At 41.9% G+C, this 27,803-nt stretch overlaps 1 protein-coding gene across 3 annotated transcripts in view; it reads left to right on the forward strand.

Annotated features, from left to right (window-relative positions):
- MECOM (MDS1 and EVI1 complex locus) overlaps positions 1-27,803 on the forward strand; it is a 331,033-nt gene that overhangs the window by 166,345 nt on the left and 136,885 nt on the right. The gene's annotated exons all lie outside the window — the stretch shown is intronic.

A 27,803-nucleotide genomic window follows, 5' to 3' on the forward strand; every position in this document is an offset into this window, starting at 1 on the left:
TGCTAAGTTTGAGAGTGCTTGAATTTTAAGAGTCTCCTGGTGTGCTGAGAAGGTTTTGTTACCGCACAGAGTTCTGTGAGCGGCAGGGACTGAAGTGCCAGTTTTATCTATTTGATTAATAGCCTGATTGAGTTCTAGTGTATCTTTGAAAGAAAAAAACATATTTTCTCTCCCACTTGAAGGGCATTTTTTCCCACATATCCTGACTCTCCTCTACCACCCAGTAACAGCTCAAAACACCCAGTGGATTGAGAAATGTCTGCTGGGCCTAACACTGTATGCAGCCCTCAAGCTGAGTTTTACACACCAAAACTGTCTCACCTTTCAAAGGCTCTGGGTTTTATTCAAGATCTGCCGAACATTTGTTGTGTGTGATATTAATAGGCTGCCTGCAGCAGGGTGTATAGCTCAGGGTTATATTATTTGGACTGATGAGATTTTAAAAGCCGGTAAATGACTGTGCAATTATTACTCCAGTGCTGTGTCCTTACCTCAGTATTCATGCATCTAAAGAGATTTTTGGCAAAGCAATTTATACTCTCATGGAATTGGCTTTAACTACTGTATGTGCATGTCCTTTTCTCCCCGAGTTTGGAGGGTCTGGTTTAGTTCCTTATCAATACACTTCATCCCTCCTCTTCCTTTTCAAATCACTGCTGTTCAGTGGAAGCTTTCTTTGTGCAGAATCAGTACCGACAGGACGTGATTTATTCCCAGCTCACTGCAGTTTATCAAGGAAGTAAACAGAGGAAGCAATAGCACGTGTAGGTACCATCCTGTGGCAAATATAGGTATTGGGGAATAGGATGATAACGATAAAAGATTTCCAAAGTTTTCTAAATATTTTTTTTTAGCAATTTAATGCATAGATATATTGGTGCTGAGAGTTTATCTCTCCTAGAAATTTTTAACTAAAAGCTACTTCTTCTTGTCTGAGGTCTCCAGTTAAATCACGGCACAGGAGAGTCTGGAGAGAGTGTTTGTGTGACTGTTTACCAACACACACAACATTAAACATCTTCCACTTAACGGTAAAAATGCATATTAACCGTAATGAATAAAACATGCAACTTTGTGTTTCGTAAATAACATGTGTAAGGAAGCCAACAGTTGTGCCAGAAGCCTTATCAACGTGTGCAATGCACTCCTACCAGAGCGCGGTCGTGTCGTGTAACGTGACCCTATCAATTTAATAGAGACTAATTGTCCTCAGATTCTTTTGTGGACGTTCACAAAGCCTTTGCCAGGTTTCGGTGTCAGATCCTCCTCCCAAAACCTGTGAAACACAGCTTCTCTTTGGATCTGTGATCTGTCAACAGAATGGTCGTGGCTGCTGCTTTTCAGCAAGCCCGGACTGAGCAATGCTTTTACCTTAAGGAAATGGCTGATATTTTTATCTTCATGTTAAGGAATTCAAGGTTGCTCAGATCAGGAGGTTTTGTACACAGAGCTCTTCCACAGGGCTCTGTGTAATGGGATGTACACAGAAATACTTACATGAAGTTGATTTTGACATATAACTGCTGCCAGAAATTCATGAAACATTTTTCCTGGGTTTTTAGTGAGGGGGGAAGGGGGGAGGAACCCCAATAATTGAACATTTTAAAGTTTAAATTTTAGGACATTAGCTGTATTTCTATGATGAGTTTTTAAAACATGAATCAAGACCATCCATTTGAACTCTGGAGAATCACATCTTGCTGTGATGTGTTTTCTTGATTTTGTGGAAATCTTTCAAGGTCATGCATTAATGTTTGCTAAAAAAATACCCCAAAAACTAAAAAAAACCCACAAAACCAAAAACCTTGAAAAAAGTTGATTTTAAATGTTTCTTACTCTTCTTTCATCCCATGGAAAGCTTTAGTTGTTGCCGTACATGCTTCAGTGAAAAGCAACAGCACCAGTGCCCGACCCACTGTACAGAGTTAATGTCCTGCAATTTTTCCCTGCTCCTGAGAGTCGGAGGGAGTTTCCAGCTCCACTTTTCCTAGCAGCTGCCAACGTTGTCAGCACTGATCTGTCAGAAAGGATTTTTCCTGGCAAAACTTTGAAGCTCCTTTCTGACATCCCCAACAAACTAATTGTTGTCTCCTGCCTCCGAGAGCCCTCTGAAGTCCCAACGAGTTAGTGTCTTCTCAAGAGATGAGAAAGGGGACTCACAAAATCAATTTATCAGGCTATTACGCATTGTCATCAGCCAAAACAAAAACCTGCTAAAGACAGGAGAAAAAGAAGGAGAAATGGGTCTCTGAGAAAAGGTTACAGAACATCCATCTTCTCTCCTCTTCCGATTGTTTCCTTTCTTTACCCATTTTCATACCCATTTCCCTCCACTAAAAGACACTTTATGACAAGCATTGTAATCTCTTTAGACCAGAGGGGAACCTCTTCTTTAGGACCAAATCTTTGCAAGGCGTGAGTGACAGCGGGAAGGGGTCCAATTGCCACCGAAGACACTAGGCAATAAATCATCCACCCTGGCATCAAGTGGCTGGACTAGTCCCCACTTCCCGATGGCCACCAGTGCCTGGCGGTGACAAAACAGCTATTGTCAGCACCCAGCAGCCACACTCCCTCCTTCTCCCTGCCGAGGTTTTAACTTCACCTAAGGCATAAGAAACAGATTATAGCATTGGGAAAGAAAAAAGAAACCAAAAAAAACCAGGGAAAGTCTGCCATGGGCAGGAGAAGGGACGCGAGAAAATGATGCTGTCGTCGTATGTCTGTAAATTCAAACGATAGTAGTGACTGGGGAGGTGCCATCAGGTTTTTATTGGTAATTACTGAACTGTCTTTTGAAAGCCTCCAGCCCAGACAGTGATTTTGTTGGCATGTTTTTAAAGACTTTCCATTTCCAGGTGACCCCTGGTGCCTCTGGTTACTCTTTAACCGAGGCAAGGCAGTGCCGGGAGGTGTTCGCTGTTACGAGCACAACAACTCTTCACCAAACAGAACAATCTTAAGGAGGAAATACTGGATGGAAAAATAAGTGCTTGTCACCCAGATACAAAGATTGGAGCGTGTTTTGGATTCTTTCAGGCCAAACCCAAAGATCTTTGCATTGTCAAGTTATCACACCGAATACCATCAGGAGTTTTTTATCATTTGCGAGTGAATTGCCACAAGGGAAGCTAAAAAAATGTGTCAGGTTTGCTCCACCGAGAGACCTGTGCACTGCTGCTGCATAAAAAGACGTTTATAGATAAGTTGTAATCAGCTCAGAGTTACATATTAACTGATGAATTATGGTAAAGAGAGGAATAAAAGGCTGTGGTGGGATGAGCCTTTAGATCTGAAACCCCTCAGAAGGTCACCAAAGGATAAGAGTAGCAGAATATTTATCACTGCTGCATTTTTATCCCTATTGATTTCCCCCTTGGTGTCGTTAGGCTGTTTCCTTTAGAGAGACGAGCTAGACAACACTAACCATTTATTAATTATTGTTGATGCTGGGAAAAATGACCCGTTCTCTCCAGAATGCCCCTCAACTTGGTGCACTCACTAAACGTAATGCAAGAGAGGAACTTGACTCTGGAAATTTAAATAATGAATTAGTTAACGTGCTGTTGACTCCTCTATTCTGTTGTGGTAAGTGAAAATCTACGGGCATTTGTTTCCCAACATGCTGTCATTCTGTATGTCCCAGTTCTCAATTATAAGAACCATTTTTGGGGTGTGAGAGTGCAATAGATATTAAAAAAAATAAATGTCTGGAGTTCTGTATTCAGGCAGACATGAGTTTCATTATCATAAGAAATAGAGAGATTATATCATCCTTCCAAATATCGGCTAGCCTGGGGGTGAATAGTTTTTGTTGAGTGAGTAAAACATCATTAGTTTTTTCATGATCACCATGGGAAAAGCTGACAAGTAGATTTTTCTGTTGGCTGTTATATTTTCGTGACAATTTTGTAAGGCTGTGTTATACTGTTCTGCACATAATGAAACTCCTTCATAGTTTAGTAACAAGGAAAAATATTCTTCCTTTTCTTTTGAGCTGTAAATTGATTAGGCTGTGCTGAACCTAGCAAAAGTAACCAGCACTCTCTGTTTTAACATTTTGAATTATTTAATGAAAAGCCTTTAAGGTCTTTGGATTCACAGTCAAATTGCTACAGAGAGTAAATGAGATGAAGGTTTTTCTAGGCTCCATGACAGGTCTATCCCATTTCATCATCTTAACTAAAAAATAATCCTATCTAACTTGAAATCCACAGCAGCTGTAAGTAGAAAATAAATCCAAACCGCAGCTCAGACTTGTAACCTAACAGCTATCATAAATAATCAGAATCTATTTGAAGGTGGAAGATGGGACATTAGAAGCTATTTACACTACTAGAGTGATGCCATTGATCAGTAAGAGCAACCCGTAGATAAGACTCATATGATGTCATGGTTATTTATGATGGGAATTGACAGTAAAGCTACTATAGAACTTTCCTCCCGACAGCTTCATTCATTTCTGTTTGTGATGCATTTTGCTGTTAAAGAAGCAATCAATAGCAAAATTGTGGTGATAAAAGTTATTACTGGTTAAATATATGAAAAATGTGCCTGTGTGTGTATACCTATATAACGCCAACTATGAGAACATTAAAAAATTAGGTCAGCAGAATTTATCTAATATTTTTTATTACCGATGTGCAGTAAATCCATTTATGTTCTCTGATGGTGAGCATGTTCTACAGTCCAATTTATTTTCTAATCTCATCAAGCTTATTGTGGCCATGAGAAATGCAGTGTTGCAAAGCTTTGATATAACGTTACAGGTTCTCTGCAATGTGCCTTGTGGTTCACAATGTGTTGGTGCAGTTCAAACAGGAGAAAAAAGCCCCTTTCAGACCAGTGTCAGACTTAGAAATCTGCTCTGTGTGTCCAGCATTAACTGTTTGCATCCAGCAGTTCAGAGGGTTTTAGCAGCAAGCAAAGACTGACAAAGTACAGAAATACACCAGATCCAACGTGCATGCATGAAAATGCCAACTTTGTGGAATGTTTCACAGAAAAGAAAAAAAAAAAAAAGGCAGGAAACCATTCTTTTCTTACAAATGCTCTTTGTGGGAGATGGATAGTAAAATAAAAGTGGGATCACAGCCAACCCCAGAGCAGGGAGTCTTGTTGCCACCTCCTCTCATGCTGTGGGTTGCTCTTCCCACAGGTGTGAAGGGGCACTGGGTGGGCACTTGCCAGAGGAGTTGGATGAGGGGGTGTCAGAGAGGTCTCCCAGAAGGACAGGGATGACCCAACCAGGATTGGAGGACACCACGGTGCTTGTCCCAGCTGCAGAGCATGTATGGGAATTAATGCTGTTTCTATTGTTTCCATCAAAGCACATATTAATTGGTATTTTAGTTGCTAATTTTGCGGCTCTTTACAATGTGTTAAAACAATATGTTGATAAAAAAGCTAGTAGAAGAAACTGAGTAAATAGATATGGAAGGATAGTTTCTACACTATATGAAGAATCACTTAGCCTGCTGTTTGCTAAAGCTCTCAAACCAGCTTTGTGTTTTTATTATGTAGTTTGTACCCAAAAATTAATGTTTCATTTCCTTTTTGTAACATAAGGTTTGTGCCAAAAATACCAAAACAGCCCAGTTGATTATGTTGTCTTCATTACATTTAAAAGATGTAAAGTTGATAAAGATGATGGATGTACACGTGGGAATGTAATATACCCTGCAATACTCAGGCTGGAAACCCCAGACACTACAGAAATCAGCACCAGAAACTAAAAACTAAAACTGAAAATACACAGGAACTGTATTTAAAATCATGTGAATCATTAAAAAGAAACATAAGAGGAGAGTGAACAACTGGAATACCTATTTTTTTTTTCTCTTTTTTTTCCTGTAGTGTCCTCGTGGACCATAAACTGATTAATAAATATGCACAGTTGTTTTCAGGTCAGTGTTAGTCCAATATTATCTGTTCATTAGCAAAGGCAGAGTGATTGGTAGGTTCATACTGACTGATATTTGATTCTCAAGTTAATTTTGTCCATCTAACAACTGATGAAATTCCTATAGCATTGTAATTACCCTAATTGTGGCTAATTTATAAAATTCTTCAGTAAGTTTATTTTCCTATCTATAGATTAAATCTCTCTAAGTTTTCTTATCTATCTAAGATTTAATCTTCTGTGATATGAATCCCTATCCTCAGAGGAACTGGCTTATCTTTTAAACAATCCAGGCTCTATTTTGTCTAGTTCCTTTATGTATATGATTGTATGCACCCAGCAGGTCAAAGGCAGTGCTTCCCCAGACTATTGTTGGTCTGGAACAATAAATATTGGACTTAATTTAAATGGGTCAGAGTTCATTCCCATCCACTGCCCATCTATATGACAAAACCGCTTGGGCAGCCACTTAATTGAGACAGAAACAGTTAATGTCAACAAACTGCTAACGAAATAAAATGTATGTTTGATGGAGCTCCTTCTCAGCCATGACAAATCCAGGTGTGATGTTATATATGTGTGTCTTTCTGCTTTTTGCAGAAAACAGTGGGACCTTTTGAGCTTTACACTTTATACCAAGGAATGTGGTTATCCAGTTAAATAGTGATGTACCTCTTGGTGGGATTCCTTTTTTTTTTCCCCTTCTGTGATGAAGAAATATTGCCCTTATTAATATTTCACACGATTTATAGGTAACACTACCTCTATGACTTCACGCTGTTCTTCCCAAACGGTCCCCAGGTTGTACTCAGGAAATGTTGTTACAAAAGTTTCTGTCCTGTTTTGTGGAAGGATGGGTTCCTGCACCTGGCTGGGAGCAGGGGGGATTGCACTGGAATTTCAGGCACCTGGCAGCACGGCTGCTCTGCTACACAGCTGCTGGTTGTCATCCACAGGAGAACAGCAAACTCCTAAAATAAGGCAGGACAACTGGGTGGATCAGGGACATTGCGCAGGAAACAAGGCTTGCCTTCACCTCGTGGGAGCTTGTGGCTGGTGTTGTGTTAAAACCATCCCAGGGAAAAGTGATTTGGGATGGCACAAAAATGTTTTCCAGTGGCAATCTGCCTAAAATGTGGTGACTGGGCAAAATGCCTAGAATTTGGAATTTTCTCCTTGGAAAACGAGGGTAGGGCTTTGCTCTCCTACAGCCCCTTCCAGCTGATGTTTCCAAGGCACTTTACAGATATTTTATTTCTCAGCACCAAAGTGTTGTGCATTAGCATTCACTGTATTTAACTGTATAACAGTGAAAGAAACAGAGCCATAGGGAGATTAAAATGACCATTTTCCAACTTGCTACCTAAGGGTTAGGTTTATAAACTCCATTTTTCTGTGTCTGAGCAGGCAGCCCAATTCTCAGCACTGCTCAGCAGCCTCCATTGACCGCAGAAATTATGGGGTGGATAAGTTTGCCCCTTTTGTTTTCAGTGTTTCAGAATGTGCCTGACTCCAGCTGTGTTAGGTATTTTTTGGGTTATTTATGCCCAACAACAGTCATATGTTAATGACCCATCTGTGCTTTGAAGCCAACATGTCTCTGAGGTGAACTGGGTGAAGAAAGAGGCTGCTGGGATGTTATAGTGTTAAATGTGCACTGCTTGTGTCAGAAAGAAACAGGGAGACACCTTCATCCAGAGGCTGTGGTCACTCGTGAGGATGGCAGATGCAGAGCACTGTTGTGCAAGGACATGGTCAAACCTGCAGCACCAGAGTGTTCCAGCCCCAAAGACTTTTCTCTTGCATCCCAGATGTACAAATTATTGTTTAATTACTACTTGAATTTTCTCTAGTCACTAGCAGGGCTGTCCTGTTGGATATAACCAAATCAAAAATTGCTCCAGTCATGTTATTCCAAGTGAATTGGAGTAGAGAGAATCACCTATGTGTTAAAAGGAAACAACAACAATAAAAAAAGCAAACTATAAAATCTAATTTGCATTTTGGGTGCAAGTTTGGTATAGTTTACATAAGCTCATCCTTTCTAGGTGAACGCTTAAATCCCTCACTGGCGTGGATAGTCACTTCCCTTTGGAAACAAATGAGCTGCTCCTGTGTGTTTATAAATGTATTTTGCAACAGTTTTTAAGACAAAAACATCCTGTCCCCCAGCTCTTTTGCATGTTATAGCACAAGTTCCTTAAGCTCAGGTTTTCAGAAGCTGCCACCAAGTTCTTCCACATGATCTGTTTTCTGGCAGAGCCGAGTATCCGACTCCTGCAGGGACTGTAACCCAGAACTGCTGGGGTCAGATCACTGGCAAAGTCAGCTCATGCTGACTAGAGGTAGAAAGGCCACAAAAGGAGGGTACTTCTAAAAATGTGGCTCTTGTATATATATATATTTTTTCATCTGTAATCAAAGGATGCATTAGGTGCTTGGGGTGTTTGCTTGATTGACTGAATTAATAATGTAGAAATTGACTGAACTAGAAATTCTTAGAGATAACATGCCATGTAAGAACGGGCTCTATTCCTCCCTTTGAAGACAAATGTGTCAGAGATCCATTCAGTTCAAATGAATGCCTTTTTCATCATTTGCAATGCTCCAAATTTCCAGTGAAGTTGAGTTTTCCGTGCTAGGGCTGAGCTCGGGAGCTGCCGCTGCTGCGAGCGCTGCCGAATGCACAACAGATCTCACACAGCACGGCCAGGCACTGGATCCAGGCACATGTGAACTGCTCTTCTCCATTCTTTGAGAAGCACTGCCTTTAAAAGACAGGAAAGCTTTGGAACTCTCAACAGGAAAAAGAGTTGCCTTTGTCAGCATTTGTCAGTAGACCTTGCTGTCTGTTTTATTGTAGTGTGTAGGTTGTTGTCTCCGAGCTTGCTTCATCTTTGTTCTTGGGTGAGATCTCATAAGTTAACGTCTCTAAATTACTGAGTCCCAGTCTGAGTAAGGGGTTCCATGGCACTCTCTTTTTTTTTTTTTTTTAGTTTACCCTCAGTTTAGTTTCTTAACTATATACATACCTTTGATTAGGAGGAACCTCAATACAACACAGATAAACTGCAAACAAAGATTTCTGCAGCTCGGGGAATTTGACCTAGAAGCTTATTTATCTGTGGATGTGTCTGTTCATATCTGCTGCTTCTACAGGCAGGAATTTGCTACTGCAAATCGGTGCTAACAAATGCAGTTGCCCTGTTTGCACACACCTGTGCATTTATCCAGATGCTTGAAACACATTTTAACAGCGTGTCAATGAATTATTATGATGTATTTTGACATAGTGGGGAAGGAGAATTGTTTCTTATATGAAACAATTGGGAGAGGAAAAACAAAACCCCTGCTGCCTTCAGGATTTTTGCCATAGCCAGCTACTGCTGAACTTGTTCCACTGGTTTCCTAAAGCTCACTGCAGCAGCTGGTTTCTGCGTTTGCTCTCCATTTGTGGATGTCCTCTCAGTGCAGCCTTGGTGGAGATTCAGACCCTTCTCTGGTCAGATCCTCCTGCCCCCAAAAGATCCTGCAATACTTTCTCAGCAGCAGAGCTCAGCCCATGCTGCACTGAGGGGATGATGACTGTGCAAACAGGGTTGAAAGGACCTAGGCATGAAACTGGAGCCCAAACCCAGGTTCTCTGGACTTCTGTTTACATGTGAGGAAGGAGAAAACAAATTGCAAAGACCGGAGCAGCACCTGCTGGGAGTGCTGACAGCTGATCCTGCACCTGGACTGAGCAATGAGAGGTAAATGCTGGAAAAAATAGTTGGAGGAGCCTGTTTTGGAGCTGGTCCTTGCTCTGAAAGGTGCTGTGGAGGTGTTTGCCTGCAGAACACTCCTCCCAGGGGCTGCAGGAACCTTTGCACCAGCCAACATCCTCCAGAGACCATCAGTGCACCTTCCCTTCTTCAGGAGCTGCTGCAGCTGCCTGGAAACCTGACTGAGAGCCAGGAAAACTGATAATTAATATAAAGGTTCTGGGTGATGCAATCTACCCGTTTGCTGCTTTATCTCTCTGCAAGCCTGGGGTGAAGGTGGTGGCGGGTCAAGCAAGTGCAGGTTGCCACTCTCTCTGTGTCTGAGCTCAGCAAAATGATGGTGCTTAAAGGGACTTGAAGCAATTTTTAATTCTGCTTATTCTACTCTTGGGACTAGATACTTATTTTGATACCTTGCAGCATTTCCCTTTCCCCCCTGCCTCAGAGGGCAGTAACCTTTTCATGTTTGGAGAGTTTCTCCCAAGGCTACACTCTCCAACACTTTTTTTTTTCCCCCCAAATTTTCCCTTTCTTGGTTGTCCCAAATTGCAGAAATTTAGAGATTAGGAAGAATGCAAAAAATCTTCTTATAGAAGATAGAACCATGATGGAAATGTGGGTTATGCTGGAGTCCTACCAACCTTGATTGTGTCCTTTTTAGATGCATTTTAAACCATCTCTTTACAGTTCGTGTAAATTACATGCACAATATGGGTGTGTGAATACATTAAATATGCTTTCATAGGTTTGCCTGTCATATCATAAAAGCAGCAATAAAATACTGAGAGTATATTATACTTATTAATGTACATTTCTAATATACAATCATTAATCACAAAATACTAATAACGGACTTTTTTTTATCGTGTTGAGGCAAAACTTGCCAGCTCTGACTGTTATGGTTGACTTTACAACTACCTGCCTGTCAGCTTTAAACACGGTGGAGGGAATATTTCATGGGGAAAATGCGAGGTCCCTAAAACATCTGGTTGTAAACCTGCAGTAGGGTCTGAAGCAATAATAAAGCTTGTGATGGATGAGTCACGTGAAGCTTACCTTCACCAAAAAGCTGTTGCATTTCGGGCTTATTCTTCTCTAATAATAGACTTTCAGGACCTGGACAATAGCTGGAGCTTTCCCCTTATTCTTGGGGGATAAATGGCAGTGCTGGGCAGGGCACAGCTCTGCACTGGGGCACAGGAGATGTCCTACTTTCCCAGCGCTGTGGGATGAGAGCGTCCTCATCCCCACGCTCATTGCATGGCCCTTCTCGGCATCAGGTGAGACTGAGAGGCTGCAGGAGCAGAAATCCCTCCTCCAGCTCCTCCCATACCTGCCTGCCCCTCGCATCTGCTAAAGGCTTTCCCCTGTAAGAGGTCACAGACCTGCCCTACAACTTGTTGGTTGCTGCCTGTACAGAAGATTTTGCCTCTGTTTCATCCTCAAGGGATACCACAGTGCTGGAAGGTGGATGAGGATTTTCCCTTGGGTGCTACCAAGCCTTTGCTGACTCTGGTGGGATCACTCCCCAGAGCTGTGGGCTTTGGATTTGCCTCTGGGATGGTGCAGTTAAGCTGCTGATGGGCTGCCTTATTAATTCAGATACAATTTCTCTCCAATTGACCTTTGATTCATGGGATTTTTATCTGCTTGGGAATCAGATTCTGTGAAAACACCTCAAGGAAGCCATTTACAACCAGGTGTGGAGTTTTCCCACAGCCATATGTTTCCTATGTAAATTTATGTGGTGACCTTGGAGCCATCTAAATCCTGTGCACATCTCACTTGCTCACTGGTGCTTTTTTTATTTTTTTGATGAATCAGAAGTAAAATCAAAAGACTCTTTGAGGATTACTGAAAAGGAATTCCACATGTGTTAGTGTGTGTGCACAGCCCATTTATTTCGGAGCCCAAACTCACTAAAGTCAAATGAACATAATCTGGATGTGCTTTTGAAAGATTAAAACCCCAAAAGATGAAACTAGAAAACCTTTTGAGTTTTATAAGAGATAACCAATTTATGTGGTCCGTCATATGCGTTTTCAGACCAGCCTTGTTCGAGCAGATTTTCAGCATAATAAGAGAGAGCTGGAGTTTCCTCATGGAATGTAGACCTCAAGAAGACATATCTGTCCAAACTTTGAAAAAAGTCTACTCTCAATGCCATCTTTCTAGGAGGAAAATGATCTCTTCTTCCCCAAGCCATCTGTCAACAGGCTTCTAACTTTTTATCCTCTTTCTGGGCCGGTGCACAGCATCCTTGATCTTCACTAATGACTGGATCTTGGCAGCTCAATTCCACCAGTCTTTATTTAAAAGAGATGTCTTGGCCCCAAAATCACTTGGAAAACTCCAGAAATGATCTTGTAGATTGGAATTCTGCTCAGGTCTTCTGTATATATTACAGAGCCAGCAGCTGGAAAGACACTCTCACTTATTTTATTAGGGGAATGAGCCCTGCCTCTCATCATGTTCCCTGTCCTTATCTTAACAACTGCCCAGTAAATTTAAAAATTGAGGAAAGTGCTCTAGTGACAGACTTAAAGACTGACTCCTCTCTCCTCAAACAGATACAAATCAAGGTCGTGACCTTTCCCTTGTGCTCTTCTGAAGGTGTTTAAAATTTGGTTTTCCCTTGCTTTAAATCACCTCCTCTCTCAGGGGTTCTTCATTCAGTGCAGATGTGTCACTGAGATGGACTGAACTGGCAGAGAGAGTTAGAAATATTTCACCCAAAGATAGTACCCATCACTTGCTATGTAGCTTGTAAATTATTTGTAGAAAATAAAGTCCACAATTTCAGACTATGCTATGTATAGTGTGTGTGTGTTATGCGTCACTCCTGTAGAACAAGGGAAACATTAACACCCTATATCTGTCTCTCTTTTTTGTGTATTTAGGGAAGTACAGTGATTTTTACATCCCAAGATCAGTAATGTGGCAGGAAAAACAGTTGAAAAATGTGTAAACCATCACATAGCATTCACTGTGCACCAAACCCTGTAGCTATTTCTTCCTTTGTGTTGGTTTTTGTGTGTGCAGGTGTACTTAAATACATAGGAAGCATCTATTTCACAAGCTTTTCTCTGTGTGGCTGGAAGTGCCCTTGATCATGCCCATGGGTTTCCCTATTTCCCTGTGGTGAGTGGATCTGTGCTCTGCAGAGGGACTGGCTGTGGCAGCATCCTAACAGAGCTACCTGGGGTTCTTTGAAGATGGCTTTAGGACCACTTGCAGGCTCTGGACTTCTGTTTTGCAGGCTCATTAGCTTTCATGGCTTGATTTCAGTGGTGTGTCTACATGACATTTATTTGCTTTATGAATTGAGGTTTTAATTCACTTATTTTGCTTTTAGTGAGTGAGTGGATCCATGCTGTAAAGTTTTAAGACTTGCTCTTGAAACACTATCTTCTTGGCTAATAAACCGAGATGATGACAAGATCTGTAGTGAATATTCAAATAAATGTGATTACTTCATTTCATGTCAACAGAGGAGGTGAAAAGTGCAGCTCAACTGGCTGGGTAAGATTGGAAGGAGGGGCTGGGAAAAAGCAAGAGACAACAAAGAGATAGTTTGTAAGATTTAGTGGCTTTTTTTCAGCAGGGGTGTTGAGAAGTCAGTGTTGCAAAGTTCAGCAGGGTCAAACAAAGTGCAGAAACTTTCTTATATTCATTGAGAAAAAAAAACTTGATACTTGCCTCCAAAAAATTCGGATGATAGGAAAAAATCAGATGGACAGATGATGTGCTACTTTTACCTAGTTTAAACAGGCTGGAGCTTGCACCGAGGATACATTATCTTTTTTATATCAGAAGGTAGAAAGTCCACGCTGTCTTTCACAAACTATAACACTGATAAGATGGTCTTTCGGGAAATCATAAAAGAGCAGTAGACCAGTGGTGGTGTTTCCTGGCTGGAAGATTGACTGACCCAGAAAGGCAAACTTATCTAAACGAACTTTTCGACCTTCGCGCGTGTTAATAATAAGATGATAATTTCCAAATGCAGGTTGGACAAAACTTGGCCTGGATTATTTACACGCAGGCCATCGGCTTTGCCACAAACACTTGCAGCCACCTCCAGGAAGGGGGTGTTCCTGGGAAAGGTGTGCCAGTATTTGTTTTATCTGTAGGTGGTATCAAATGATTTCCAACTAAAGTGGTGATGCTGTTAACGTGGAGCAATAAGATGCTGTTTACACAGACAAAACCTTTGTCTGAGATGAAAATGACAATGTAGGTCTGTTCCACTAACCTTTGCTTTGATTCAGAGCGTCCTTGGGAGCGTCTCTGTCAGAATTCCATATGCTGACTCATCCTGGGTCATAATCTTGCTCAATACTTGGGAGAACATATTCTCTGCAAGTAACAGTGTTTGTGGTGGTGTTAAATATGTGAGACTATCCCAGCATTATGGAGTTTTCTGTATAATAACTTCCCATTATGATTGGGGAGATGGGCCACCCACTCTATAAATCATCTGGGTTTTCACCACCCTCACCTGCCCTTGAAAATCTGCTTTGGGAACACAAAATAGAGGCGGTTAAGCTTTAGTGGTGGCATTCTCTACAACAAAGGTGTCTTGCTCCCAACACAGGCAGTAGAAATATTCTCAGTGATATCAAAAAGACTGAAAGGAACAGTTAGTTGTGGGAAGAAAATAAAGAGCATTATTTCTATAGAAAATATACTGCAACCAGTTCAACAGATTGATACTTATAATAGATAATTGCTTGTTTTCCCCAGTAATTTTGGGGGATAGAGAGATGTAGCTGAATCAGGGAAGAACTTTTCCTCCAGCCTGTGCTCTTGGTTTCTTTGTGGAGGGATTCATCATTGTGGACTTGCAGAGGCTCTTGAGGGTGAAAAAGGAGGTTGATCCAAGGGACTAAGTTCCCTCTTTCCTGCAAGTCCCTGGACCTGTTGGATTTTCTGTGCGTGTGTGTTGTCTTCCAGCCTAAAGCTAATTCTTACCTGTCTTTCTGAGTGCTGCATTGCTGAAGTCTTTGGTATCTTTACAGAGCTCTGAAATATTCATGTTCACTCTCCTAGATGTGCAACATCTTAATTTCTCTGATCTCCCATTGTGGGAATGTATACAACCTCACCTTCCAAACCTTGATCTTAGACCATTTCTTCCAGACACACTATGTAAAGGGTTTTTAAAATAATTGTCCAAACTGCAAATCAGTTGATGAGATTTGTTATCAAATTTATTTGGAGAAATATTTCTCTGGCTTCAGGTTGTTATCTTGGAAAGAGGCATTGTCAGAAAGTCATAAGCAAGAGAATATAGAAGGTTACTGTTAATAAAAGCTGTCATGAAGTGCTGGCTGCAGTGGTTGATGACCAACATAATAAACTCCTCTCTTCTTCCTCTGCTGGGGAAAAGCTAATTTGTGATATCAGTGCTGCTGTGTTGCTCTGTTATTCTCCTGGGATCTCTGATGGCTCTGGAGAGGGGCACAGCACGGAGGTGCTGGGGCAGTATTTAGACATTAAACAGAATATAGTCTGTTCTGATGGCAGCTGGTAGAGGACTTACCCTTAAAAGTATTTTTATACCACAGTGATTATGCTTTGGACTTGCCAAGTGGACTTAAAGAAGGGATGATATTGAGTAGATTGAGGAAAGAATGCAAGCAAACATTATAGTCCAGGAGGAAGATAGCTGCCTCGAGCAGGAGAGAGGCTTGTAATGCCAAGTGAGAACTTCTCGTGGAAATAAGAGCAGTATTTGGTTTACAGAATCTTCCAAACAACACTGATGATTCAGGATAACTGCTTCTTTTTCCAGTCTGTTAACTCCACTTAAAAAAAGGAAAGGGACTGACCAAAAAGGCACTAAACACCAGAGAGGGGTTTGCATTGTTTCATCTTTTTTTCTTAAAGCAACTGTTACTTTTCCTCTTTTGAAATAAAATTATCTCAGCACGTGTTAGGGTGAGAAGCAGGCAGTCTGTTGCTTAATATGTACTTTAAGACTGGGATACAAGGATTTTTATTTTCATTTATGCTTTTGAAATCTGATCTTTGATTTTTATTATCATTTTACCTATAAAAATAAGATTTCCTCAAGATCTTGTCGTTTGATCACAGTGCATCTGTTTCCTCCATATCCTCATTTCTGAAGCCCCTCATGGGACTCTTATGAATGGGAAACTTGTCTAGGGCATGAATAAGCTCCAAAGATTCAGTTTGAGTTCTCTTTGGGCAGACCACTAAGGGTGTGATGGTCTACCTGAAATAACTTACCTAATCTGCAAAATTGCATTGACAACTGAGTAACGGAGAGAAAGAGTAAATTAATTTGCAACTGACTCTATTCAAAGGAAAAAGAGAATTATGCCTTAGTTAAGCTCCTGCCTTTGATTTTCCTAGTATTTCAGGATTTCTTGGTACCTGTATGTTAAGCCCCAGTTCAGCACCCTTATACTGAACCAAATGAAGACAAGGAAGAGGCTTTCTCACGAGATTTTGGGGCTTCCTGGCCCTGTCAAAAATGCTTATACAACTTTTTTTTTTATGGCTTTCTCTCACTTTCTGTCCAAATCCAGGCTGGAGCTGGAGGTGCAAAGCCAGCTTACTCCAATGGTTGGAATGACACAGAACCACAGTTTAATGGATCAAAAAGCTGCTGGAGGGTATCATTGGAACAGGTATCCAGTTGGATCACCATTCCTGGAGGGATTTAAAAGACATGTAGATGTGGCATTCAAGGACGTGGTTTAGTGGTGGGCTTGGCAGTGTTGGAGTAACAGTTGGACTCACTGATTTTAGAGGGCTTTTCCCACCTTAACAATTCAGTGATTCTTTCCGCTGGGATCCGTTGTCTTTACAGGTGGTTCCCAAGCTGGTCCTAAAAAGGTTACGTGGGAGTTGGTTTTGGCCCCGTATAAAGTTTAGTTGAATTGTTAATACTGTAGAAGTGCAATACAATAGTAATAATGATTCTGTTGCAACAGTGAGAAGTCGGTTGAGTGGTCACTTGATTTTCCTCTGAGAGGTAACAGCTACTGTAGGACCAACTCTAAAATTCCACTTTTCACTTACAATTACTACCCTATCTTGGCTTTTTTTATGAGCCCAGCACAATAATGGAATCTCACAGCTCTACTGTCTAAACCTGAGTGTGTAGGCTGCTTTTCAAATAATCCCGTTTTCCTTTGAATTTGAAAAATCAAAAGGGAAGCTGGAAATGCCGTTCCTTACCCTAAAACAACAATTCCAGGGGAGTTTTTGTTCTGTCTAATGTACAGAACCAATGCTTTTGAATCATGGTCTTGTTCTGCCCATTTACAAACAAGCAAAATGAGCCGTCGTTTTAACAGTATTGAATAATTCTAAACACAAGGTGATTATTTCTGCAGTTTATTTTTTCACCACGTGAAAGTTAAGGGTTAACAGTTCCCCTGCATATAACTGACAGTGGTAATATTCTCTCTAGTCCAAAGCGGAAGAAGAGGGGAGTTGCTTGTTGTTATAAAAGCAGGGAATTTCTGGATCTTAGTAAAATAAACCAGGACTTTGTTTCTTGAGGTAATTATTCTCTGGAGAGAGAATAGGAAAGATGGAGGCAATTAGGAGTGACCTTGCATCGCTGGATTGTTGAGAACTTCTGGATCAGTGGCTGATATTTTCATAACTCCATTTAAGCAAAGCTTTTTTAAGCTGTTCTTGCCACCACTAGAGAAAACAGAGAATTTAATGGCCGGTCTGAATCCCACTGATGTTAGGAGTCTCTCCATGTGCTTGTGTGGGGTGATGTGGGGAGTGGGGACAAGCACAGGAACAGCTCCCAGAGCACAGGGGACACTCAGTTGCTCCACAGGGAGGGGGAGACTGAGCTCCTGCACAGTTCTAGCCTGCTTGGGATAGGGTGTTTTTGGGTGCTTATCCCACCCCAGGCTCTGCTAAGGCAGAGCCATGCAGGTCATTATGTCCCTGGGGTGGCCAGAGTCACCCCAATTACTGAAACAGCCAGGAGAAACAAAGCTGGGAACACTTTTCTGTAACCTCTACCTAACCCCTTTTAAGTAGAGATTTGTGTTCTGGTGGGTTTTTTTTTCTTTTTTTTTTTTTTCTCCTTTTTTCTTCTGAAAACTGTCTTTTGAGTGTTATCATTTAAAAAGCGTGTTTAACTTTTATGTGTGAAGTTGGTAATGAATTACTGTAAAGCAAATAAAACTGTCCTAGCAGCCCGAAAGTGGTGATATAGCAGATAGCATTCACACCCTCATCTTTGTATTCCCTTCCTTCAAGGATATCAGTAGGCAAACAAGGCTGAGTCTCTAATATGTTTAATAAAGGAGCAATTTCTTAGGTTTCCTGACCCCACTGTGGGAAAGGTAACACGCTCATCCCGCTGCTGTGCTCCATGCTGATCCCCTGGGTACGGTGGTCTGAGGTCCCCAAGAGCCAGGTTGTGGCTCAGATCTTCTCCCTGGACCACTAATTTGGGAGCTCTTTCCTGGCTGGTGAATGAAGTGTCCAAAATAACAAGTCGTAGCCCAGTGGCACGAGCAGCTTCAGCAACACAGGCGCACCTTTCTCCGTGTTTCTCAACTGCTGTCACTTTCGTAATCTGAGATCACCAGAGCCCAGCAGAGTCACATGAAAAGTGTGTCCCTGGATGGCAGATGCGTGTAAGGACCTATCTCTGTATCGCATTCCGCCGCTGAGGAGGTTACCGTGCAAAAAGGCATGCGAATTTTTTTCATAGCTTTCATGTTGTTTGGTTTGTTTGATGTTCTTCTGGCTCTGGCAGACTGCGGCAAATTGTTTTCTCTCATAGAGGCCACCACCTTTTGAGTGATATAAAGGAGTTGCTCTGTTCTTCTGGGTTGTTTTTCTGCTATATATTTACTTAACAATCTCATTTTCTGGGGAGCTGTTGAAAGAACAGGAGTTTGTAAATTATACAACACTAAGCAGTGGATACTGTCCATGGCTTTGAGCCCAGACACTGTCAAATGCTTCTCCTCATTCTGGCTGGTCTGAGAAAATCATTGCAAATTACAGAAGTATCAACATTTTTTATTATTATTTAAATATTTTGTTTCTTTGTTTTTGCCTAGTATATTCTTACTTGCTTCCATAGCTGGCAACCGGTTTCCAGGAGGGATTGGAACTGTGTTTTTGCACATATGGAACTGAACATCTGTGGTCTCAATTATTGAAAAATTAGAAAGTTCAAAAATAAAAATAAAATGAATGTTAGATCTCCGAGCTCACTCTCTTGCTATTTGTTTTCTTTGTGCATTAGAAGTAAAAATGCCTTCTGTCATAATAATAATAATTCTCCCCACTATTATCCTGGGATCTCAAATTACTGGATACACATAAAAGTGTTATGTTTTCTAACACGCTCGCGAAATTAGGTCTTATCCCCCCTTCCCATTTTCCAGATGGGAAAACTATGCCACAGAAACGAACTTACTTAAAGCCATACAGACACTTCCAGAGAAACTGGAAAGAAAGCCACTGCCCTTCTCTCCTCCCAGTTAGCCACAGGATGGGGTTCTTCCCTCCCATCTCCGGGTGTGAGCAGAACTGGGAGCAGGGCTGGGGTGCCCTGGGGAGCACTGGGTCATGGATGTGAGGCTCCAGCGTGGATCTGGGTGACAGGATCCGGCCCCAGCACAGGGTGAGCTGGCACAGGGATGTGTCTGGAGCTGCCTGTGTCATGTTTCCCTCCTGCGGTTCCCTGCGCTTGGACGGCCCCGTGGGCTCGGCCCAGCCGGTGCCATCTGAAGCATCCTCTAAAATCGCTTTGGACATCTCGTTATGAATCATTCCTGTATCCTATTTCTGAGAACAGAAATCACAACATGGAAGTTGATCTGTGTTTCAGGAGTTATGGCTGGCCACGGAGGGAGCAGGAGCCAGCCCGGGCTGTTTGCCTGGGGCTGTGCCAGCCATGTCTGGGGCGAGAGCGTGTGATTTTGTCCTCATTCACCAGACCCAACCTGGACTATCAGTCTGTGCATCCTTGCATTGTCATTGATGAGAATTAGTGGTGTTTCTTTCTGTTTTGGTAAACAGTTTATCCATCTTAGATGGAGGGTTTCTCAGCTTTCCACTTGGTTTACATATATATGACTTAAAAGTTCCATTATTGCCCTTGTTGCTGCAGACTCTTTTGAACCGAAGCCATTGTATACATATCCTGAGCTCTTCTTTTATTGTATAATGTTAGAACCATCCATCATTTGTGTGACAAAGATTTTTTAATTTCTTTTTTTTTTTTTTTTAATTTTTCTAGGGTAAAGCTGGGAATTTTCCTTCCACTAATTGACATAACTAAATGTAATGCCCCGCTGCCAAAGCTTCTGATGCACTGAGCACGCACCTCTGCCTATAGTCATTTAATTGCATAATGATCCTTTCCACCAAACCATTCTAAGTGAAGAGCAGGAGCAAAACATACAGCAGTGGCAGTGAGAGAACTCACTGATAAGAAGATTATTTTTTTAGAATAAATTTTTTGTGTTTATAGATGTTACTTTTACAGAACATAAATTAGTTCACGTGTTGGCAGAAAAAAAATCCTTAGTAGTCAGATGCTTATAATTATGTTTTACTGAAACAGGTTTATTTTTAGGTTTATTTCAGTAAAACGTTTAAGCACATCCCCAAACAACCTGCTCACTGAGTTCAGCACTGAGCCCAGGCCCACTCTCACTATTCCCATTGACTTGCACTGTCACAGGCACAATTTCCCTCCAGAAAATTAAATATTAATAAAATCTATTCCTTTAGGACTAGCTGGGTGCTGAGCCAGCCTGATGGTTCCAGCTCTGGGACAGTGCCCGTGAGTTCCTTGGGAGCTGGTGACACCAGCCTTGTCTCTCTCCCCTCGCAGTGCTGCCCACTCACCTGCAAACTGTCCTCCATGAAAAAAACCTGCCTTTTCCCCCTGGAAATTGTCCACCTACAGGCACACATCCCAGCTGACATATCTGGGTGTGACAGTGATGAGGAGCCCCTGGTCCAGGGCCTGGGAGAAACAGGGGGCAAGTGCGGAGCTCTGATTAACGCCCGGGGCTGGGGCCTGATTAACCCGCCCCTGATTAATGACATCCTGTGTGTGCCTGAGTCACAGCTCCTCTGTGCCTCACATCCTGGCTCGGGGTGCTGAGCACAAACACCTGCCTCGCTGGGCAGCTCTGTGATCAGCAAGGCTTGGGAGAAATGGCTCGGAGATCCTCAGGAGGAAGCGATCTCACAGATGTGAGGTGTCTTTACTGGTAGCAATAAAACGGGTTTATCATTTCCTCGTGCCGAGTCCGACACGGGCAGAGCACAAAGTCACACTGGTGTTTTTCTAATGACTAAGTGGCGCAATTTTTAATAGCCCCATAAAGATATTCTTCCTCACCCACATACAAGCGTTTTGCAAAGTAACTGTAACCATACCTGCAACCGATTCCACCTCACTATCAGGTGGTGTAAAGTAACCTTCAATCTCACTTTCTGTTTTTTTAATGTGATTACAGGTAGCTACCCAGGAGTTAAGCTCAGATTTCAGCGCATTTCCCAGCTCAGACCTAAAACTGCACAGATCTAATGTCCTCTCTACTTCTTACAAAGCATCCTCAGTCCTGTGTTTGGTGTGCAGTGAGGAGATGGTATAATTTGGTTTAAATCATATTTGGAATTTTGTTTAGTTAATCAAATTTACTCGTGAATGCTTGCAGGCCAGTGTTTCAAGGGGATTGCTTTTGTACCTGCTGTTATGAAAGTCAGCAGAAAAATATTGTTCTTGGCTACTGTCCTGATTAACCCAGACATTTTAATGTGTGTTATGATAGGTCATTTGATGGATAGTCACCTGTACCCTGTGATCAGCTCCGAGCTGGCCACTGGGGCTGAACTTTAGCAGCTAGGTGTCATAATTTCCCATCTTTTGCTTGATTAATGTTTCCTTCTGTGATCTAAGGGGAAAGTGTCTGGAGGGATCTCTCTCCATTTACTCTCCAGTCTGGATTAGTGGGAAGCAACTACAGGGGTTTTCAGTGAAAAGATTCTGTGAAAAACATATTGTGGAGAATCTTTGTGCGTTGGTACCTTTCCTCCTACTTTGCAGAAAGTGAGCCTTGCACAGTTGGTGTGTGCCCAGAACAGCTCTGGCGTGTACCTTGGCTTTCCCTGCACATTCAGATAAAAGCCCTTGTGACTGAAATACCACGTGGTGATGCCTGAGCTACTGCAGGTTCTGAGAGGGGTTTAGAATGATCCTCTGGGATTTATTTGGGACCAACAGAATATCTACATGAGAGTTTAAAAATTCATAGAAAGGATAATTGTCATGTTTTTTATTCTTCAGTGTTACTTTTTGTAATTTTAGGGGATCCTAATATTTTTTTCATGGACTTCTGCTAGGTAACTCCTCTTTCCTGATTTCTTTGCTATTGGATCATAGAGAACTTTTCCATTCTCCTCACTCAGCCCCTGGGGAGGGAATACAACATCCTCAAGGCATTTTGCCTTAGACCAGTGGACACTGATGCCACCACCTTCAACAGTGTGTTTAGAGACCTCTGTTCCTCACTCAAATCTTGTCTTTAATAGTTTCCTAATTTGCACATTGTTATAAAAACTTTTCATAGTCACAAGCTCACACCGATCACCGCTTAACATCACAGATCTCTGCAAATAAAGCAGGTGTGTGGGCATCCATGTGAAAGCCCAACACTCAAATGCAGATCTTTGCAGATCTCAGGTCGGTTGTTGAGGTTTTCATCCATGTCCACCAGTGATGAAACAAGTGGGATAAGATCGACAGGAAACATCGGGGTTATAAAAAATGCCAATTCTGGCTTAAAATACATATGCAAGTCCATTGAGCTTTAAACAATTTGGCTGGAGGCTTTGAATTCAGATCTCAGAGATGCAGTTAAAATCTGGAGTCTGAAGTATTGGGTCATTAAAATGAGAGGGGAAAAAATAAAGCCCTCTTGTAACAGGTGAGCTGAAACAAGAACAAAGGGTCTATAAAAGGAGGCAGGTGAAGCACTGAAGAGATAAGGAATGATCTCTTCCTGTGCAGTTACTGCCATAACTGAAAGGATATATATATATTATTTTTTTAATAGGTAGGGCAAGAAATGATACTAAACCCTCTTCCACAAGCACAGTGCTAATCATTTCTTCCTGACCCTGGGAGAATCATCTCCTGCCGTTCGGTAGGTTTGGCTTGAGACATGAATTACTCTTGTAAATACTTTTAATTTGTTCAAGAGTTTATAGCTCCGCCATAAACATTGCTCCTAAGCTGCTGTTCACCCAGTAAGTTCCTTTACAATATTCCTTAAAAAAGCTGCCAGTATTTTCTTCCTTTGTGAGGATTTGAGGGTTTTTCCACCTGTTTGCATGGTGGAGCTGATGCACAGATCTGGAGCCAGCCCTGCTCTGCACCACACCTGGATGTGAAGGCTCAAGCCCTGGTTGCCTAAGGACAGTTTGAGTTTCCAGAGCCAAGGTGCTGCAGGTAAGCAAATACCTGGTTTTAATTAGGAAATAGAGCCTATTGGGCAGAAATAGTTGGAAGTGTGTGAGCAAAGGGCTTTCCAAAGGCACTTTCATAGACAAAAGTGCTGCCCTTTATTGGGCTAATCTCAGGAAGAGTTTTTACTTCCCATTACTTCCCACCTTGGAGAATCAGGTCCCGTCAGGGCACAGGGTTGATGGCAAGGCCCTTGTGGGCACACAGCAATGCTGGGTCTCACTGCAGCAGCCGGGAGGAAGCAGGGAAGAAATTCAGGGAGGCAGTTGCTGGGAGTGGAGGCAGCACCGAGAAACCGTTGAAACTTTATTGGCAGCGAAGCAGGGCAGGGTTTGGGAAGGGGGAAGAAAGGCTTCGTGTGATTCATGGGACTTAAACGCGGTTGTCTGTTCATCTGTCCGCATTATCTGTGCCTTCATCTGGCCGTGAGAAGAGGTGTGCTGCGGGGTGCAGGGGCAGGCTGTGTGCCACCGTCCTTGAGCTATCTCATATCCTCCTCTGTGAGATCTTGTGACAATCCGTATTACCGTGAGTCATTGTTTCTTTAAAGCTCATTACTGGCAAGGGCTCGTAGCGAGACACCGAAGTGGCATTGTGTTATCTATGCTTAACAGGGCTATTAATGTCTGTCACCGCTGAAGTGTCATCCAGCAGAAATGTAATTCTGGGTTTCGGGTGCTGAGTCGCAGAGGTATGTTCATCCTTTGTGTCCAGCCAGGCTGAAACTCAGCTCTCTCAAGTGGTGTCTCGGCTTACCACGTCGGTATTAAAAGGTTTTGGTTTCACTCTAATACATGTGTATAATTGTGTCATGGGAAGGGCCAGGAAGGATTGAGGAAAGTTCCTCAGAAATCGGTTCTCAGGCCTTGCGAGCACTAATCTTTTCATAGCTAAATCCACCCTGGTCATCTCTGCTACTCCTTTGTCTGATGTTTTATTACACAGTTCTGGATTACTGGAAAAATAACATGAGCGTCACAAGGCCTGGAGTTTCACAGGGCTCTCTTCCACTATGGGTTTGATGAGAAAAGGGGTCTGTTAGGGTGGCATCATCACATGGATATGCTCAGAGCTGCTCCTTGGGGCTTGCAGGAGCATGGCCTGTCTTCTAGCCCATTCCTAACTTTCTGTTTCCTTCTCTCCTCCCAGCATTTCCCAGGACCCAGTCACTCTATAACAAATTGCTCATGGGTTATTGTGTTAGGATTCTGCACCTGAATTAGGATTTTCTTTGGCTCCATCCATCAAGCATTTGATTCCTCTAGAGTATAGGCAGAATAAAATTAGTCTGCCATTGCAGAAGAGGGAGTGCCCTGCACATTTCTCTTCCAAACACGGTCGTTTTAATGGATCCACACACCTCCATCCCTCCTGCTGAGAGTCCCACGAAGGGGACCATGGCACTTAAGAGGCATCAGCTTCCCAGAACGACCCCGATATAAGGTCTTGCTCACAGTGAGGCAGAGTTGGACAGATGGAGCTTGGGAAAGTTTCTGCGTTCTTGCCTCTTTTTAATAAACTATAAACTATTTTCACACCTCTGACTAGACTTTTTTCACACTTCCACCTACATATTTCTCTGCTTTTTACCATCGCCTCTGACACATGCCTCTGAAAACATCTTGGACTGGTCATAATTCTAGAACACTGATACTTATCAACAAAACTTTTTTTTTTCCAATCTTCTTTGAATCCAGAGCCAATTTTCTTTTAGTTTCCTTCTCTCTCTTTTTTTTTTTTTTTTGTGAGAGTCTGGTGTGTGGCTAAAGACAATAAACTTGCCCAAATATTTGCTGTCAGAAAAGATGTTTCTGGCATTGACCGCCTTTTCACATGTTCACAAAACAGCCTTAAAAAAATTAGTGAGTAGATAACACCCATTAATACAGCAGTAACCTTTGCATTTACCCTCAACATTTTTTTTTTCTTTTTGGATGTATAGGTATTTTGCCTTCTAAAGCAATTAAAGGTGGGAAAATGTGATAAGGCTTTTTTGTCACCAGTAATGTGATATTTTTCTAGCAGAAACCTGGGGGCTTTTGCTAAACCCTTGAGGCGATTGTTCTGGTGGATTTAGAGGTTTTCTTGGTTTAGGGTTAGGATATCCAAGTGCCGTCTACAATAACTTCCTTGTTCTTCTGTAATTTTCCTTTGGCGTGTGTTTGATACCAGCAGGCTTGTCCATTCCCATCTGCTCTGTATTGGTTTTATGCAAATTCTCTCTCATCCCTCTACAAGTCCTTTCAAGTTAAAATATTGCTTCCTCATGCCCGCTTATATTACTTGTAATTCCTGCACAGTGACCTGTTAGCCACCCATATATTGGGCACAAAAGGCATAATCTGTGTGAATCAGATATCTCTTATCTCATCCCTGTTTGCATTATACATTCCCCTCACAATGCACTTTTTCCACAATGCTCATCCATTTAATGCCCAAATACCTGAGGCCTCTTATTTCTGTCCAACATGCTCGTTGCATTACTCACGGCCAACTGATGAGCAGAGAGATAAAAAGACTTGCTGTAGGTGGTGCATGGGTCTGTGGCATGGCCAGAAGAGAAAAGAGGCTGTTTGAGCCCCGACTCTGTGGTTTAACTGAGGCTTAACAGTAAAAATCTCCCTCTCAATAAAGTTACACAAAGGCATTGGTTTGTTTTGTGGTGTGAGTTTACTGTGTCCATAAATGTGTGGTGACTGAACATGAAAGAACTGTTATTGTGTGTGAAGCTGTCCCACCAGGCACAAGGATGCCTGGAGCACCCCCAGGGTGGTTTCATCCCGGTGTTACACTTGCACACAGCTACAAAACCAGGGTCAGGTGAACTGTACAGACTGAGTCTGGATACACCTGTACGCTGGGAAGTGGCTGTCAGCAAAATAGAGGAGGAAATGGGAGGTAGAAGCAGTAGCTCTTTAATATATGTGCTGTTGAAGGTGTCACTTCACCCTTTAAAAAGTTGATTTCTCTTGGACTGGTGGAGAGAACACTCATTGCTCAGAAGATGCACAGGAGCCTCCCTGCAGCATCTCTGTTTTGAGTGTAAACCCAGCCCCTCAGTGGCACGGGGAGCAGGTGGCCTTTTTCTGTATGAAGTTCTGCATTTTATCTCCTATGGGATTCCTAAAGTAGAGGGGTTTTTTTTTTGTTTTGGTTTTTTTTTTCTTTTTTTTTTTTTTTTGGTAAGAATATCTCCTAAGGCTTGTCTCACATTTCAGTAGTATAATGCTGGTTTGCCTAGAAAAGGCTTAGATGACCTTGAAAGATTATTTTTAAAATTCTGGTATTCTGGCCTGCACAGAGTCCTGTAATTGTGGAGGCACCATGGGGAGAGCAGGGTTTGCTGTTGGATTAATTTACTGAATGTTGGTGTTGGTCTCAGATCTGCAAAATCCGTCCTCTCATTAAACTTGATGAACAAGAGCAAATGCCAAACATTTCCTAATAACTTGATTGCATTTTTAACAGGATATGTGAAACAACTTAATCAGTGGGACAAAATATATGAATGATGTGAATACCTGTAACATATCAAATAGTTTCTTCTACTTACCTTTCAGAGAAATATACTTGTCATGTATTGTTACATTTCCTTTTTGTTGGATTGTTTTATAAATTTGATTGTTTCTAAGAACATTACTGTTGATGTCAAAAGAAAAGCCATGGGCAGTCCAGATTTGGTATCAACACTACTAATGCTTAAATTACCATAAAAAGGAAAAGATAGGAATTTATTTAACTATTTTGGTGCCCAACAAAAACAGTCTGCTACTATGTCAAATACAATATGTACTCTTTAGGGCTCTGGCTGATCATAAATGTAGTTTTAGGCTTCAAGGTAAGGCCACCATATCTGAGGACCATAAATATGCTGTTTATGATGAGGTCACTTCCAGAATTTTCCTTTCACTTTTGCTAATTATCAAGAGATATGAATGTACACAGGAGCCTATTCCCAATGTTCTTGATGGGCAAAGAACTTCTGAAGTGAATGACTTTGATTCTTTCTCTTATGATGGTCTAAATTTGCAGTACCATCACTGGGCAGAAATACAAAAACTGTGATGTTAAGCAGAGTATTTGGTAAAAAATTTATAATGGTCCCTTCTGGCCGTAACATCTACGCCTTTAAGAGTTCCAGCACTGTAATATAAGAGTAAATAAGGAAAGGATGACTCTGATTTAATATTTTTTCCTCTCTGAGTTCTGTAACAGCATTGCAGGGTTGCCCTCACTTCTTGGCTACCTCTGTGTAGGCAGAGCATTCAGTAAATACGCTCAAGATATATGGACTGCAATTAAAACAGCCTGCAGGAATGTAAGAGCCTAATGGTCTAATTTTTCAATTATGTCAATGTCTGTGGGAATTGAGGTTGTGCTTATTATCTTCCAGAAGGCACCTTTCAGACAGTGGGGCCCGAGTCAGACAGGAATCTGGGTTTGCAGACTCAGTTCCAGAGTTCAGCACTTTAATGTGAGCTCTGTGATGTGCTGTGTCCCACAGGGAAGGGAAGTGCAGGTAATGCTCATAGCACATGCAGAATTCACCTCTGATGCATCCCGGCAGCCAGCTGGTAGGTGAGAAGGTTTTGGCCCTTTTTGTGGGACTGCATGTAACTGTAAAAGGGAG

This window comes from Myiozetetes cayanensis, unplaced genomic scaffold (genome assembly GCF_022539395.1).
Source record: "Myiozetetes cayanensis isolate MyiCay16 unplaced genomic scaffold, myiCay2020 scf13, whole genome shotgun sequence".
Lineage (NCBI taxonomy): Eukaryota > Metazoa > Chordata > Aves > Passeriformes > Tyrannidae > Myiozetetes > Myiozetetes cayanensis.